This window comes from Haliotis cracherodii, unplaced genomic scaffold, assembly GCF_022045235.1.
Source record: "Haliotis cracherodii isolate W230 unplaced genomic scaffold, xgHalCrac1.p SCAF_4, whole genome shotgun sequence".
Classification (NCBI taxonomy): Eukaryota; Metazoa; Mollusca; class Gastropoda; order Lepetellida; family Haliotidae; genus Haliotis; species Haliotis cracherodii.
In genome coordinates, this window is record NW_027266297.1 from 19,619,992 (window position 1) to 19,637,850 (window position 17,859).

The 17,859-nt window shown below is 39.3% G+C and overlaps 1 pseudogene; it reads right to left on the reverse strand.

Annotated features, from left to right (window-relative positions):
• Window positions 1-12,173: 12,173 nt before the first annotated feature.
• On the reverse strand, window positions 12,174-17,291 carry LOC139479310 (G2/M phase-specific E3 ubiquitin-protein ligase-like; annotated as a pseudogene).
• Between the last annotated feature and the right edge of the window lie 568 nt (window positions 17,292-17,859).

Below are 17,859 nucleotides of genomic sequence, written 5' to 3' on the forward strand. Positions count from 1 at the left end.
ATAGAAAATATCGCAAAGGATTGACAGGTATGAACGAATTTGTTGTATTAAATGTATTTATTCAGGAAAATAGGATATGTTCTCGGGTAATAAGTACGCATAAAGACAGTTAAGATTTCATCACTTAAATCGAACCCCTTTAACCAGAAGGTATGATCATTTAGTGTAGGAAATGTATCTTTATGTACCCTGGAGTGCTTGGACCCTTATCCCAAACTACTTGTGTGTGTGTGTGTGTGTGTGTGTGTGTGTGTGTGTGTGTGAACAACACTAAAGGAGATCTGTTTGTTCAATACAGGTACACATTTACCTTGTATGATTTTGTACAATATATACAACACTAAAGGTGGCTTGTTTGTATTTTACGCAAAACCGTGTATGACAAATCACTTCCTGCTGCATTACCATGGTGGCTGAGCGGAAGCAAGACAAAGGACTTAAAATAAAACAGCTAAGTTAAAACCATGTAAATATGTTATGAGTTTGTAAGTGCATAATGTATCTGGCCTGACAACTCACGCTCTAGCTTCGTGTAGATAGTTCTATGTCGCCGATATGACGTAAACTAGACTATAACAGGGAAAGGACTTTTTAATAATTATTCATCTATAGTTAAAGTGTGAGTGTGTGTGTCGCATCTTATGACAAGGAAGTTATGTTTCACTGGAAAATAAATACGATTTTGAAAATGTTCTATATTGCATGGAGATATATATACTGAGGCGCAAGTATACCGAGTTTGTTTTTTAAGTAATTGAAAATTGAAAGAGCTGTTGTTTAATTTGGTTATGTTTATATAACAATCTCTTATTCCTGCAACAGTTTGTAAAAGGTAATCTGTGGCTGGGTAATTCTGTGTAAAAAGAGTTGGTTCAACGAAAACATTGGTAATAATTGAATTTGTAATCACAATGACCTCTACCATGTTTGAAATTTGTGCGAAAAAACACCCAAATTTATTGATTTTCAAGGATAAGATCTCTGAGATATCAGCACATGTGTATTACGTGATTTTTAAAAAAATTTAAAAGCTTTAAAAATCAAATAATCTTTAAAAATGTAAATCAATCTAGAAATTCTTGGAGTGCTGACTCATTATATAAGTGCCAGTACATTTCATTTTTGGGGATATAATATCGCTACCTTAAATTGAAAATCAAACATATGATAAAATCATTTGAGAGGAATAGTTTCTTTTTTCCCTTAGTGTAGTTAGAAGGGCTAAAATACTTTCCAGCTGTATGGACATTTTCATTGAAAAGTTGGAGTAAGATCGCATCTTCCCTTTGTTTTCTATGTTGCATGCATATTTACCATCATACATCAATTCCGAATGTATTACCATATATCAATGCAAGATGAATATAATGTTAGCTACCTAGTACAACGCCAGTAACCATATCTCTTTCTAACAATAATGACACGAAAGTGTGTTTTTTATATTAAATTGCTTCAATCATTTCTTTAATTCTATTGTTGAAAACGAAAACTAGAGAAACAACAACATCATGGTAACTACCAAACTCCAAAATCTGTGTGATCAGTATCAACCTCGTCCGTTGAGGACAATGTTGCAAAAATCCCAGTACCCTTCATCACAGGATCTGCCTTGTCAAACCCATTGAATCATTCAACCTGTGCTTGTCACTGTATGGATATCGAATTTTGTGAAAAGGTATCAGCATCGGATGTTTTCACATTGAAACTCCCGTGCTAAATAACTGGATGTGCTTGTGTAAAGAGATAGGCTTCACATATTGTACCCATGTTGAGATATTCAAACCATTTATTATCCAAGTCACCAAGCGAGAACATCAGATCTAATTGTGTGAGTGAGTTAATTTGGTTTAACACCGCTTTATACAGTACTCCAATAATGTCACTGCGTATCAGCTTGATATGGGAGGACAGCCCGGGGTGATGCATGTCGTAGACGCGTGCCACATTGGTGAAACCCATGGGCACAGAGATGGTGCTGCAAAAGCTAGAAACATAATCTGGGACTCGAACCCCCAATCACGCCTAAGGGAGGCAACTGTGCTGCCTTCGAAGACTTGGTCTCCCGAGACCAAAATTCATAATTGGATGAGTGGGGTTTGTCGGTTTAGAGAAAATACATGAATATCTTGTTGTTTTATTTTTTAAATGAACTTTAAATGAAAATAAAAACTTTATGTTTCAAGAAAAGGGGGACATTAATCTGAATATTTCAAGATGTCCTTATATCCTTTCATTTGACAAATATATTTTAGTGATTTCATTTAAGTCCTTAAAATATTTATAAAAATATTTAATCTAAATTGGGAATGTTGCTTACATGATACTGTTACATGACACATGGCGGGCAGAAAATCAATTATTTAAAATTTGAAAAAAGCTTTTCTCTTTTGTAACAACAACACACGTCGCTTACAAATGCTGAACACTGTCGTTATCAACAGCATCGTTGATGAGTTCTTATATACAGTTACATCTATACTGTGCTTGTTTGTATGTAACCATACAAGTCCGTGATGTTACAAACAAATCCCGTGCAAATGATGGCACCTCTCTTTACGATAACACCTGCTGCGATTCCAATATGGAATGCAAGGGATGAGTTCAAAAGCCGTAACATAAACACAGATTAATTAGCGACGTAATTTGCTTGCTGAGGACGCATGCCATTATATCGCCAGACAGTGCGTGGGTTTGGGGCAGTCACAGGACGGATGAAATATAGTCCCTACGTGCCTGGCGGAGTGATCTCAGATGTGACGGTTCAGCGTTTCATGTTCACTGCGCATGTGTGGGTCATTTTCTCGCCATTGGCATTCCAGGAATTGCAAAGTGTTATATAAAAGATTCTGCCACTAATACAACAAGAAGGACACACTGAAGCGATTTTGTCTTGATATTAACAAGAGACCATACATGTATATGGTCTTTGATATTAACGGAAATTTGGCTTCACTCTCATCCTTGCTTCAATTATGCATATATTCCCGTATACACGCGTTCGACGTTGAAGCTGTATTTCATCCTACGCTGTACTTCAGGCTGGCAGGGCAAGTGCAAGCCAGTGTTACTTATAATTTGAGCGCTCTAATTTTCTTCTGTGTTGCAACTGATTTGCTACTGCTTTTCACCTGCCTTGCGTCTGCTTTGTACTGCATGCTGTGTTACTACTGCTTTGCGCGTACTTTGCTCCTGCTTTGCGCGTACCTTGCACCTGCAATGCACCTGCTTGCTGTGTTTTGCGCAACGGTTGCTACTGCATTGCTCCCACTTTGCATCTGCTTTCGACCTGCTTTGCATCTGCCTTGCTCCTGCTTTGCTGTTGCACTGCGTCTGCTTGCTCATTTTTGCGCATGTTTTGCTCCTGCTTTGCGCGTACCTTGCACCTGCAATGCACCTGCTTTCTCTTTTTTGCGCATGTTCTGCATTGGCTTTTCGCCTGCTTTGCATCTGCTTTCTCTACTTGCTAGGGTTTTGCTACTGCATTGCGCCTGCATTGCGCCTGCCTTGCTCTTGCTTCTCCCTTGCTACTGCTTTGCTTCTGTTTAGCTTCTGCGTCTTGTCATTATGTAACCCGGCATCATGTCATGCTTTCCTAGCAGTTTCTATATTGTATTTATGTTGTATCAGTGAGTGAGTTTGTGTTTGTTTGTTTGTTGTTTAAAGTCGCACTCAGCAATATTCCAGCAAAGTATATAACGACGGTCTGTTAATAATCGAGTCTGGACCAGACAATTCAGTGATTGAAATCATGAGCATCGATCCACGCAACTGGGATACGATGACATGCATCAACCAAGTCAGCGATCATGGCCACCAGATCCCGTTAGTCGCCTCTTACGTCAAGCATAGTCGCCTATGACTATAGTCGCCACTTCATTGAACTGTATTTCAGTTATATTACGCCGTCTTAGCTTAATGTGGGAGGAGCTCCCAATGTCACAAGTGTCATATAGGCGTTTACCCCTCAGTGGCGTGGAGACACCACTTATAGTGATGACACACACACACACACACACACACACACACACACACACACACACACACACACACACACTACAAGGAAAGTGAGGACTTTCCTACCACATTGGTGGTTTCAGCAATGCCACAGCATTAGCTGTTTTCCGCGAAGTAAATAGTCATGGCCTGTATTACAGCGAGACTGACCACTATCACCTACAAAACGAAACAATAACTTTACGTGTTGACAGTCGTGTAGTTTATTCTAAATTTCCCTGGAAATGTGTAGACATATCCGTATGTCTTAATGGTGGCATATCCTTGTGGCTTCTCCGAGTGTGATACGCGTATTGTGTTTCCTGGCTAGTTATTTATAAAATATTCTTGAGAAGGGCGCTTGTTTCCATCATTGCTTCAAAACAAACATTTTTTTTTATTACCAACACATTAATGTTTATTGTCAATACGTATTTAAAATAAGCCCCTTTTACATCATTATTTTTCATCTACCAATATTGCAAGGAGTAAAAAAATATATATCGGTAAATTCCGGTAGCCTTCGACAATTTCAAATCTATTACAAAGATCATCCAAAGTTGGGGAGACATGGGGCTGGGGCGTGGTTGCCCCAGTTGCAATAAAACACGTTCTGGCAGTAAACGGACGGTGGCCTATGTCACACAGCAATTAGGTAATGTACGAAGACAACTCAAAACATACTGGTCGCCATTAGGAATTACAGCTACCGCCGGTGATATCGCAGCGTGTCTATTTTATCAGCTGTGTTATAGGTGAGATGGCTTCTTACAAGACCTTGCTGTGGGCAGTTCCCCGCAAAGGGACAATGGTTAATCACAGAGGATGGCTGGGACTGTGTTGTTGCATGTCACAAGTGGATACTTCGCCGGTGTAGGAGAATCGAGTGGGTCAAAGTTATCACTTCTAATAATATCATGATGTGTGATATCAAGAGAAAGTTGGAAACGGTGATTCGATTTCAACTGTTTCATAATTACATTGTTGGTGTATACACACACACACACGCACGCACGCACACACACACACACACACACACACACACACACACACACACACACACACACACACACACACACACACACACACACACACACACACACACACCACGCACGCATATCATGACACGCACGTGATCATATAGATCTTCTTGATAACTGAAAATTAAAATTTAATTCTGATGAATCGGACTGAGTTTGTGAACAGTATTTCAGTCACATCACGGCGTGCAAGCTAGGGAGGGGGTGGGTGGGTTGGGAGGGGGATGGGGGGAGCCCGACGTGATGCAGGTCTTTAGTCTAACATCAGGGTGGCTATGGTCAAATGGGGTTTTACTTGTTTATAATAGCAATATTCTAGCTATATGATGGCGGTCTGTAAATAATCGAATCTGGATCAGGCAATCTAGTGACTGTTATCATGAGCATCTATCCACGCAAATGGGATACAGGCATCAACCAAGTAAGCGAGCCTGACCACCCTATTCCGTAAGTCGCCTCTTACGACAACCATAGTCGCCCCTCTGACGAGCACGGGTTGCTGAAGTCTAATCCGGATCTTCAGGGTTACAAACGGTGTTTTAGTCACGTTTTAGCATTAGTTAATTAATATAGTGAACATGCGGCTGTGGCGGCTCGTACCAGTCCGGACTCAGAGATGGTCTAGTGGATAAAGCGTCTGCCCGGAGGGCTGGTGGTCGGTGGTTCGGATCCTTGCCTGAGTCATACTAAAATACATTAAAAGATGGTGCTTGTCGTTACCCTGCCTGGCGTTCGGCATTAATTTGGTGGGAAAAAGGCAGGTTGACTCCGAGTCAATATACTTTGTGTTTCAGTGGGACATCCATTATAAACTACGACATGGTAAGTTGGATAGGATTCGTCAAACCTGACCTTCATATTCAAAGAACATCCCGTACAATACAGTGAACAACATCAACATCCCGCTACAGCTGTATTACATACTGCTACAGCTGTATTACATACTGCTACAGTCGTTCCATTTATTTGTGGAGAGATTTCCGTTTTTTTGGAATTTTGAATATAGTGATTACTCGGTAATTACATTGTTTGTCTAAAGCGAGGCTTAGAGCAAGCGAGGTCGGAAACTCGATAGCTGCATGGTTTAATGAAACAATAAACCCTGTTTGTTTTGCCACCCACGGGCCGCATAATTACGTAGTTCTAATCCATTTCACACATATGGAAAAATTTACAAACAAATATCTCTGGTGTGTGATATTCGAACTAAAAATGAACTAAACTTGAACTAAACACGACTTGGATAAGTGGTTCGGTACACTAACGGCAGTCTTTCCAAGAATGTCAGTCTCGGGACTGCAAGGCTAGTGCCCAACCTGTCTGTCGAACATAAAGTAGATAGCTAAGACATCCCTGATAAGAATTCCGGAACTCTCCCTCCCCGGACCCTCCTCTGCTGTATAAACAGAACAAGTGTCCCTCCTCTCACCCCCACCTTTCACGTCAGACATGTGAACGCCATCCCCATGGGCCACGCCCCTGCTTCTCGTCTCGGGGTGACTGACCGTCTGTCGGGAGGGTGGTAAATGTGTCCTTTCTTTATTACTTTCCATTTGTTCGGAATCTCGCATCTCGCATCTCGCATCTCGCGCAGCACGCTCTTTAAATAATGGAATCTCATTAATCCAAATCCCGGTACCGGGGTTGGGGGTGGGGATGCCCGAAGGCCCGGATTCGACTCCCCATAGGAGTGCCAAGTGTGAAGCCAATTTCTAGAATACTGCTGAAGAACCATCAATTCTTCCATTACCACGGTCACTTAAAACATACAGTTGTACTTGTGATTATTACAGTTTCATTATTGTTGTATTATATGTTCAGTGAGTTAGTCATTTATTTTTTTTTGTTACTAAGCGAGTATGGTTTTAACACCACACTATTTCAGCAAGACTGGATACACAATAACTGGCTTCTCACGTTGTACCAGTAATGGGATTCGAACTCACCGCTAAAACCCGATGAACTACCACACACAATATATATATATATATATATATACTCATATTATTCCGGCCAATAAACCATTCGTATCAAACAGGTTCAAATTAGCACGAGTCTCTTTTCCCATCTGGCGGCCTTGTCGGTGGACGTATGGGGGATTCCACCATGTTTATTCCAACTTTACCAGGAACCATCGCCACCTTAACACTAACCACACGAAGTCCGGCCTCATAGAATACATTGGTCAATATTTCTTTTTTTCGGCCTTGTAGGATATATGGGTCACTATTATTTTTATTTATTGCATTCCTGCGAAGAACATGAGGGTAGGCGTGTTTCTGACATACACGCTCACCGCCCCTTTCCTGATCAGGGGGCCAGTTTCTCCGCTGGAAAGGTTGAAAGAAGGAAGTGGAAGACCCACTCCTTGGCCGACTCCACGCTTAGATTCCAGGCTTTACTGCTCGTACCTCGATATGCAGGTTTTGAGTAGGTAATGTGTCGTAAATCTAAATGGATGACCCTTCTGTTGATTTATTGTATTTATTTCGGATAGTTTGGCTTTGTATATTTATAGGCGGTCATAAGTTTTATTGCTGTTTTTACACATGCGTAATGGTTCGAGGCAGTGTTCCTTGTGTTGCATGGGGTACCGCTGTGCATATTTCATGCTCTTATCTCGTGTTTTTACAGCTATTTATTTATTGTATGTATAAGGAACAAACAGACCAATAGGTGGTAATATAAATTAGACGATGTAAATTGACCTGAATGAGAGCATACCCTTTTAAAGTAATCACACCAAACAAATTACCATACAAATCGTTTTGGTGGGGCGAGGTGGGTGGGTGGGTGGGGGAGGGGGTGTGAGCACTTGGCTAATTTGCCATGTCCTGACATTGTACTGGTCCTGCATCCTCGCTAGTCCTAGTTGTGTTGTTTGTTTGTTTGTGAATTAAGTGACAAACAAAACGCACAGCATTTCGAAATAAATCCGGCGTCAGTAGAAATACCGAGTGATTATAGTTGTACAATTTTATTTTAATTTTAATTATTTATTTATTAATATTTATTAATATTCCAATCAATACTGTAAGACACACAAAGGATGGGCTTAACATATGGAACCATATGGAGAATCAAACCAAGCTCAAACAAGTCAACGCTAAGCCACCCAATCCCCTGTACATATGCGAGTCTAAAGATTACGGTTATATTATTATATAATTATTGATAGAATTTAAAGATGCCAAAATTGTAGAAGCTGCTGAGAACAAGCTGCCGTCCAGACTTTAATTCATCCTTCATTATAAACCAAACAACGACACTGGTTGATTTTTAAACAAGTTGTTTGTTTCGCTGTCAATGCGTCGCTAGTGTTTTACAGACCCTGATACAAAAAAATCCAATCCAGCCCATGCAAGTCTATAATGTTCGGCAAGTCTAGATTATTACAGTATCTAAAAATAAAGAGTCTCTGGGCTCCTTTGTATTATATTTTTATTTCGATAATTTAACAACTGTTTATTTTCTGTAAGATATGTTTATTTCAGAGACTAGATGTAGGTCTAATGCGTCGCGTGTAGTAAATATATACATAAATATTGTTACACCTTTTTCTGTATAACTTGATTCGTTTAACTCCTTTCATATTTTCGACTCCATCATACGGAACCGTAGAAGGGACATCGGATGAGAAAATAAATATCAATAGTACGGCGTGGCCACGAGATAATAAGTCGAGGCCACGAGATGATAAGTCGTGGCCACGAGATAATAAGGCGTGGCCACGACATAACAAGTTGTGGCTACGAGATAATAAGTTGTGGCTACGATATAATAAGTCGCGGCCTCGAGGTAATAAGTTGTGGCCACGAGATATTAAGTTGTGGCCACGATATAATAAGTCGTGACCATGAGATAATAAGTCGTGGCCACGAGATAATAAGGCGTGGCCACGACATAATAAGTTGTGGTCACGATATAATTAGGCGTGGCCACGAGATAATAAGGCGTGGCCACGACATAATAAGTTGTGGTCACGAGATAATAAGTTGTGTCCACGATATAATAAGTTGTGGCCACGAGATAATAAGTCGTGGCCATGAGATAATAAGTCGTGGCCACGAGATAAGTTAACCAATAGAATTGCAGTTTTGGTCGGCCATTTTTTATACTTTTCATCATTCCATTACTTATGAAACTTGGTCATATTATGAATCAAGACCTTCGCAGTGAAGTAATATCACATTATTTCCATCTCTGAATCAATTACAAGGATATTGTGTACATTCTTGATAACATCTATGGATTCAAACTAAGTGTGCGGCACCTTAAGAGAATTCTAAGGACTATGAATCTGAGTCGTCGTAGATTCAGCCCTCTCGTGGATGTTGTGAGTTTTATACAGGATTAACTATCAGCTTCAGGACAACTGTGTTGCTACCGTATCATGTACGCTAGATGTCAACAAAGTGGTGTAAAGGCTAGAATGGAAGACATTCGACTTATTTTGCGCCATCTAGATCCAGTGGGAGTTGCATCAAGGAGAGTTCGGCGACTAACGTCGGCGTTCCTATTATGCCAAAGGACCAAATTTTGTTTGGCATGTAGATGGATATGATAAACTTAAACCATTTGGACTTTGTATCCACGCTTGTGTTTGTGGATTTTCAAGAAAAGTAATATGGATCTAGGTCAACAGTACCAACAACAATCCAAAGGTAATTGGTGGATACTTTTTAGAGGCCGTTAGGACCCACAGAGGTTGCCCACGCATTGTAAGGGCTGACCATGGTACAGAAAATGTACATGTCCGAGAGTACCAACAGTATCTTCGACGTGACAATACAGATCCACAAGACGGAAGATGCTTCATTGATGGTTCCAGTACATCAAATCAAAGAATCGAAGTCTGGTGGTCATTTCTAAGAAAGGAATGTACACATTTTTGGATTGAAACGTTCAAAGGTCTCGGGGAAAATGGGGATTTCAGGGGAGATTTCTTGGACAAAAACCTTATCCAATTTCGTTTCATGGCTATTGTTCAGGTACACTTTATTGTATTATGTCATGCAAGTAGAACTGTTCCTACATAAAGTAACGACTTCATACATGTAAACTTTCTTCGACACATATTTTATATTTCTCTTTACTATAAAATATGTTACTGTTACCTGCAATGATCAATACAATATAAAACACGTTTTTGCTGTTTTCATGTCCTAATCTAGATCAAATAAATCGGTTTGAAACAATTCTTTAACATTAACATTTTTAAGATGATCTGGATTCCGTGGCTGCCGTTTGGGACAACCTTTGCATTAGACCCTCAAGAAACAATGTTGCAAGTGGTCATCCAGAGCAAATGTACAGTGCTCCAGCTCTATGGGAAACTGAAGATCAACTCTATGTTGTGTCCGACGAAGACCTCTCTACCTGCCTTGAGGAAGCCGTGCTTCGCTGAACAATCCCCTGTGATGAAGACGTTTATGAAATATGTACTAACATCATGGGCAGAGACAACCTACAACCGGCAACGAATGCTCAAGAAGCAGCTGATCTGTATATACATCTCCGACAAGAAATCTACGAATTCCTGTAGTAAAGTGTAATATACAGTTGTTTTATGATCCTACCACGAGGCACGTATTCTTATTGATGGTTATGATTAACATTAGTGTTTTGCAGCTAAAGCATGTATAAATGCCAGTACAAACTTTCGTTTAATGTTTCAGACATAAACCATTTCCCAAATTTAACATTGATTCACTCAAGCAATGTGAACTAAAACTTCCAACTGATTGCACTTCTGACAAATGTTTGCTGATACAAAAGCCGCAACCCAACAATAAATTTATGTGCATACAATAACTTGCATAAGCTTAGTTTACTAGTTTAGTGCATGATTAACATAATGTCTGAATTACATAAAGCTGACACGTCATTCGTAAAATGTTATAATTCTATAGTAGCAGACCTTTGGAACAATTGCTTAAATTGTTGAATTACAAGCCCTGATGGTAATATAAGTAAATATTATTAGATGACTATTTGCTATGATAATAAGTTTTATATCAGTTCGTAATGCAAATTATGTACTTTGAACGTTGTACTCCAAAACTATCAGTCTAGGTAGATACATGAAACAAATGAATGTTCACGAATTGACATTAAAAGAATGACAAAAATAGCCTGTTAAGCTGTTAACTGATGGCTCTTTATTGTGTTGCGTGACAGCTTTTTAGAATGACTGCAAATTTAATACAATACTTCAAGAAACTATAATGCTAACGGCGTAATCCACACCAGGAAAAAAACAGGATATCTGGGGTAGAGTGACTTCCATTAACTTTTATCAATTAAACAGGATTTATTCTGTCTGTTCAAAATATAACAAGATGTTCATAATATGCAATCCAAATATATCAAAATGTTAACAGATGCGATATTTGTAACTTTTAAACCTTCTTTACCCAAACTTAGTAATTCTTAACCAAAAACATCAATATTTTTTAAAATTTCCATTACAACATAAACATGTTGACTGCAAAAAACTTGCTTACAATGGTCATTTAAACGTATTTGGGGTTTTAAAGTAAGAACATATATCTGCATCCTTCTTCGTTTCATTACAATAAACGTTCTTTACAGGCTTACAAAATAACAGGTTTACTATATGCCACAAACCTATGAGCTAATATTTTTTTGTCTCAACAAAAACTCATTTTTAAAAACAAATTCCGCTTAATTTTCACATTGAGAGACACATTTAAAAGGGTCATAGTAATTTAAGGTTTCTCTTGTACCAAAAGCACAAAAATGTAAAATGATTCAAACGATCCCTCTTCTGACCCTACAGGGAACACGGCATTGTCATGTTGTTATCAAAACATGCAATTCCTTTAAACGAAACTTTAATAATATAACTCATCAAACCATTAAAAATTCAAAACCTGGTTTGTATGTAAGAAATAATACGATAAGACATTCGTCTAAAAATGTTTGGAACACGTGTAAATAAAATCTTCTTAAACAATCAGATGTCAATACCAATTAACCTATTTGGTAGTAACAGATTCAATAAAATTAGACTAAAAGCTCAATCGATTATAGCAGAACTGTTCTGTAAAACTGAAACAAATGCAAAACAAAACTGAAAGGGGGAAGACAATTCATGACAAAGTCATGCCCGTCTTTTCACTCGGAAGTGAAGATATTCACACTGATTGCTGCATTCATGTTTTTATTGAACAGGTTATAATTACTGATCATTGGAATGTCTAATACATTTGCACATGTGTTAGCTGGAGGGAAGTTCTCTCTGTTCTCAGGGTTGAGTTCCATTGCAGTGTGGAATGTCAGCTGCGGCTGTGGATGGAGACCAAGGGGAGGAATGGATCCCGCGCAAGTCGCAAAAACCAATATGTCACTCAGGGTGACTGATTCTGTGCCCTCTGAAAATACAGTTTTGTCAAACAAAGATAGTTTGAAAAAAGTACCCAAACATATGAACTCACTAAACAAAATGTAACCGACCATATTCACTCACTTGACAATACATCATGACACATATTTGCTAATGCAGTTAGATCTTAACAGGTGATATAGACACACACAAGAGGGACCATGTTCTCAGTCCTGATCGTGTCTGGTTATCTGGACTCTCAAACACGTTCTAGCTTAACATATGGATATCCCTGTGTAATTTGCTGTTATAATAAATATACATGGTTCACCATGACAGTTATTATAAGCACACTAACGTCCGACTGTTTTTCTTATCTCATTACCTGCTACGTCCAGAAGTAGTCCATCCAATAACTGACTGTCTCTTCTTCCATTCTGCGCCTGTTGCTCCCAGGTTCGGAGAAGGATGGTACACTGAACACCATTTCAAGCACGGAAGCGTTCAATTCATACTTTTCATCGAAACAGAAAAGTTCCCTTACTTCTTTGATGTGAACACGCATTTCTGCAAGTACTCCCAAAGTGGCCAGTCCTTTTTGGAATCTAGAATTGTAAATATTGTGTGCTAATATGCAATAGACATGAATGTCATAAAACCCAGAAGACATTTAGTTATCTTAAAGTAGTTTGTGTAAGGAAACAATTAAGACTATGCACCTTAACTCGAACAATACCCACAACTTATCCACTTTATAAAATAAATTTGAGTTCGATAATCTTTTTGTTGCATGTGTTTTTTTCATTGGAACGTTCTCCTAAAGCCGGTTTCATACTTTATCTCATTAGCGATCAATTCTCAGATGTCAAAATTCATGTGTATAATTGTGCATCGGTAGAGATCGTTGTTATGAATAATAACTGAATTAACTGTGAAAACATTCCAAATACATGTATGTTGTTGTTTTTTATTAACTTTTGCGTATTAAATTGTGGCAGATACTAAAATTACTTTAACCATTACTGCACTATGACACCATTCAGCAACACCAACACTAACGAACCCGATTGCACTTATTAATGATATTTAATAGTAAACGTCAACGCCTTAGGGCCGGTATTTATTATATCTGCCGAAACAGATTCATTGGGGCATTTGTGGCGATGTAAAGAGAAGAATACATGCATGGATTACTGATTACAAATCGGAATGACACCAGGTGTTCGCGAAAAGGGGGAACGTGTCCTGCTCTACCGGTAGCACCCACCATGCACATATATTGCAAGCGGCCTGTCATATTTGGTAGACATATCATTCTGTCTACCATAAAACGTTTGGAAGGAGTTAACAAGACAGTGAACGGTCAAACATTGGTTGAAAAGCCTGGTAGCAGTACATACTGATCTAGGCACTCTTTGATTCTGGCAAGCACAATGAAATGGATCAAGGCATCACAAAGTTCTTCCTTCTTTGCTAAGGACAGAGTAAGAGAGTAACATCCAGCAAGTTGGATAAGTTGATGAGCACCACCTACGGCATCCAGGGTCGAAGACGTACATATCCTCTGCATTTCGTATCTGGAAAACATTACATAGTTCTATAGTTTTAACAATTCAGACAAAAGAAATGATGGAATTCATACAAACAGTTAATTCATGCCATTTAATTGATGAACAAAGGCAAACATGTTATTTTTGGGATAACAAATCGCTTCGATGCCCGGTGGCTGAGTGGTTGAGGTGTTACATGGTGGAAGTTTCAATGCTGGCAAATTGGTGCCTGATTCTTATGGTGTGGGTTCAAATCCCGAATGGCACTCAACCACAAAGTACTAGAATCGTTACTATTACATATAGTGCTATCTCAAATATAGCAGTGTTGAAACAGAACATATTTCTGAAGTATAATTCTAGTTGATACATTTGCTTTTGAATGAATGAAACATATATGACACTAAAGGACCACACACATGTTGATAAGGCAGTTACCTAATTAGGGAATTGAGTTTGAATCGACCTTCAGTAGACTTTCCCTCTGTGCGACATCTTGGATGTCATCAATCTTTGGCTGAATTTGGCTGTCGCCAACAAGTGTACTGAACAGCAGTGGACTGAAAAACCGTGGAAGAGGTCCATTGTGTACGACAGAATATGCTATCATCTTCCCCTCTGTCAAGTAGAGACCTCTTTGTAGAGCTAAAACAAGAAAACTTACATCAGTGAATGAATAAATTAATAACGTCAACGCCAAAGAACAATCAAACTCGATATCTGCCGAAACAGATTCCATTGGACGTGAAAGGCAAAATCGTGTTGAAAAATTGTGAATGAATCACCGACTTGTGATGAGATAGGTGTTCGCGAAATGGTAAGCTTCTCCTGCCCTACCGGTAGTACCAGTCGTTCACAATATTTCAAGAAAATAGTAAATGCCAATTTGCCATTGCCAAGTTTAGAAAACTCAACATGAATGTCATAAAATGGGATTGCATCACATCATATTGAAGTGTGACTTGTCATATTGAGTGCAGGCTTCCGAATGTCTACCATATAATGTTTGGAAAGACCTGACTAGGCCCTGGACAGTGTAACCTTGCTTGAAGAGCATATTTGTTAGTAGCGCATGTCTTTCTTTGAAGTCTGAGTAAAAGGTACATGCTCTTAAGTACAGAAGCAATTGTGAAATGCAGACACCATAGGCGGGAGCTGAAGAGATGTTGCTACACATGTAAGAAAAGTTGACGATGGCAAAATTAAAATCATCCCTCTTGTCATATAGCTTAGTAGAAATGCTGCCATTATTGTCTTCACACAGCCACGACACAGTCTTCACACAGCCATGACACAGTCTTCACACAGCCACCACAGTCTCCACATAGCCATGACACAGTCTTCACACATGCTTATATCTTAAATCACATGAATAATAGTAATAATTCTCCATTCATCTTAATGTTACCTGTTATTTATCTTATAATTTAATTTTAAATCATTTAAAAATCTAATGGTAAGGACTGTATCCCAGAACTTTAAGCCTGTTCAAAATCGAAAATAAGCTACGAAAATCGATGCTAATTGTCAGCACAAATGATTGTTTCAATATTCACGATATATCTTATTACTTCGATCTTTACTGATAAATGTTGCCAATGCATGTTGTGCACATTGTTACATTTAAGCTATGGCATATCCCATTTTGTTTAATTTGATACATACACCTGGGCCAAGTCAACCGTCTACCGGGAAAATACAGTAATAAATGTGATTTTTACATGCAAACCTGAAGAATACGTTTTACACGAAAACCTTATCGTCTTTCTACCTTGTCAGCAACAAGTAGCTCAACGTTTTCGCCAGGAACTCCCCTGTCTGTGAGAAAACGCTCGACGTCCTCCATCCTAAAATTCGAAAATACGTTACCTGAATTTCATTGGCTAAATAATGTCGAGGCCACGCCTTATTTATCTCGAGGCCTCGACTTGTTATCTCGTGGCCACGTCTTATTTATCTCATGACCTCGACTTATTATCTCGTGGCCACGCCTTATTTATCTCGTGGCCTCGACTTATTATCTCGTGGCCACGCCTTATTTATCTCGTGGCCTCGACTTATTATATCGTGGCCACGACTTGTTATCTCATGGCCACGCCTAATTTATCTCGTGGCCTCGACTTATTATCTCGTGGCCACGACTTATTATGTCGTGGCCACGCCTTATTATGTCGTGGCCACGCCTTATTATGTCGTGGCCACGACTTATTATCTCGTGGCAACGCCTTATTATCTCGTGGCCTCGACTTATTATCTCATGGCCACGCCTTATTATCTCGTGGCCTCGACTTATTATCTCATTGCCACGACTTATCATCTCATGGCCTCGACTTATTATATCGTGGCCACGACTTATTATCTCGTGGCCACGACTTATTTATCTCGTGGCCTCGACTTATTATCTCGTGGCAACGCCTTATTATGTCGTGGCCTCGACTTATTATCTCATGGCCACGACTTATTATCTAGTGGCCTCGACTTATTATCTCGTGGCCTCGACTTATCATCTCATGGCCACGCTTTATTATCTCATGGCCACGACTTATTATCTCGTGGCCTCGACTTATTATCTCATGGCCACGACTTATTATCTCGTGGCCTCGACTTGTTATCTCATGGCCACGACTTATTATCTCATGGCCTCGACTTATTACCTCGAGGCCACGCCTTACTATTGATATCTATTTTCTCATCCGATGTCCCCTCTACGGTACCGTAGCATCAGACCAATTTATGACATGTTTTTCTTCTGAGATTTCTAATACAAATGACAAAAGATATATAAATATAAATAACCTAGCGATTTAAATATATTTAATGGACAATTTTCACAATCAATTACTTTGTAAGAATATGACAATGGTTAGTCTCCCAAAGTCGGCCATTTGTACATTGCAAGCAGGCACGCTAACGCTATGCAGGCGACGTATAGATATAATGTTGCCGATCCAATCGGATCGTCTCAGTCGTAATAAAATCTCGACCAGCATCCGAAGGAATCCATGTTGGAACTAGTAAATATGAACATAATATTCCTGCACAAAATTGTTTTCCGTTTTTTTGCAAGCAAAATCCTTATTTCAGTAAAGAGCAACATAATCAGTGTTCCAAAACGGCTGCGGGATTTGACATTACAAAGGTTGCCGTGAATCCATGAAGTATCACTACTCTAAAGCACCACGAGGTATTACGTAACTATCGTAATAAGCCGAGTGGATCCGAGTGGCTGCTGATCACGTGTCGCCAAGATGCAGTTGTGACGAAAAAACCCGAATTCACTCGACAAGCTCCAATACAGGGTACGAATTCCTACACGTGCACTTTACCTTCCTGCAGTGTATTAACTACCGGCAAATCCATTTGTCGCGTTGCTATTCCTGGGGAATGTTGTAAACCACATCCTGTGACGCAATGTTCTGTGCTATCCCCCAGGCTTTTGTAGGTACGTTATTCCTCAAAAACGCGGATGACGTGTATCCTTATATAGGTCCCTTTAAGGATATCCGCGGTTTTGCATTCCTGTACAAGCAGCCCTTGCATTTAAATCAGTTTTAACTTTATGGACTCACACGTTATATAGTTGTTATATATTTGTTATATATTTGTTATACAGTTGTTGCATATTTTGTGTATTTGTGCCTTGATAAAGAAAGAATAACCAGACACGAGTGGGTTGGTTCATTTATTTCTTCACGTGGGTGTTTTTCAAAGGACCGCATAACCAATAATACCGTTGGTATACGTGCATAGACACCTGTGTGTTGATAAGATAGACTGTCGTCCTTTTCTCTTCAGCCATTGAAGGTTTGTACTTGCAATGGAAATAGAATTGATTGATTGGCTTCTGATGTTTTTTTGAAGACAGATATCCTCTTCATCCATGTTAATCTCGCCCATAGGTTACACAATATCGAACATGTCCATGCTG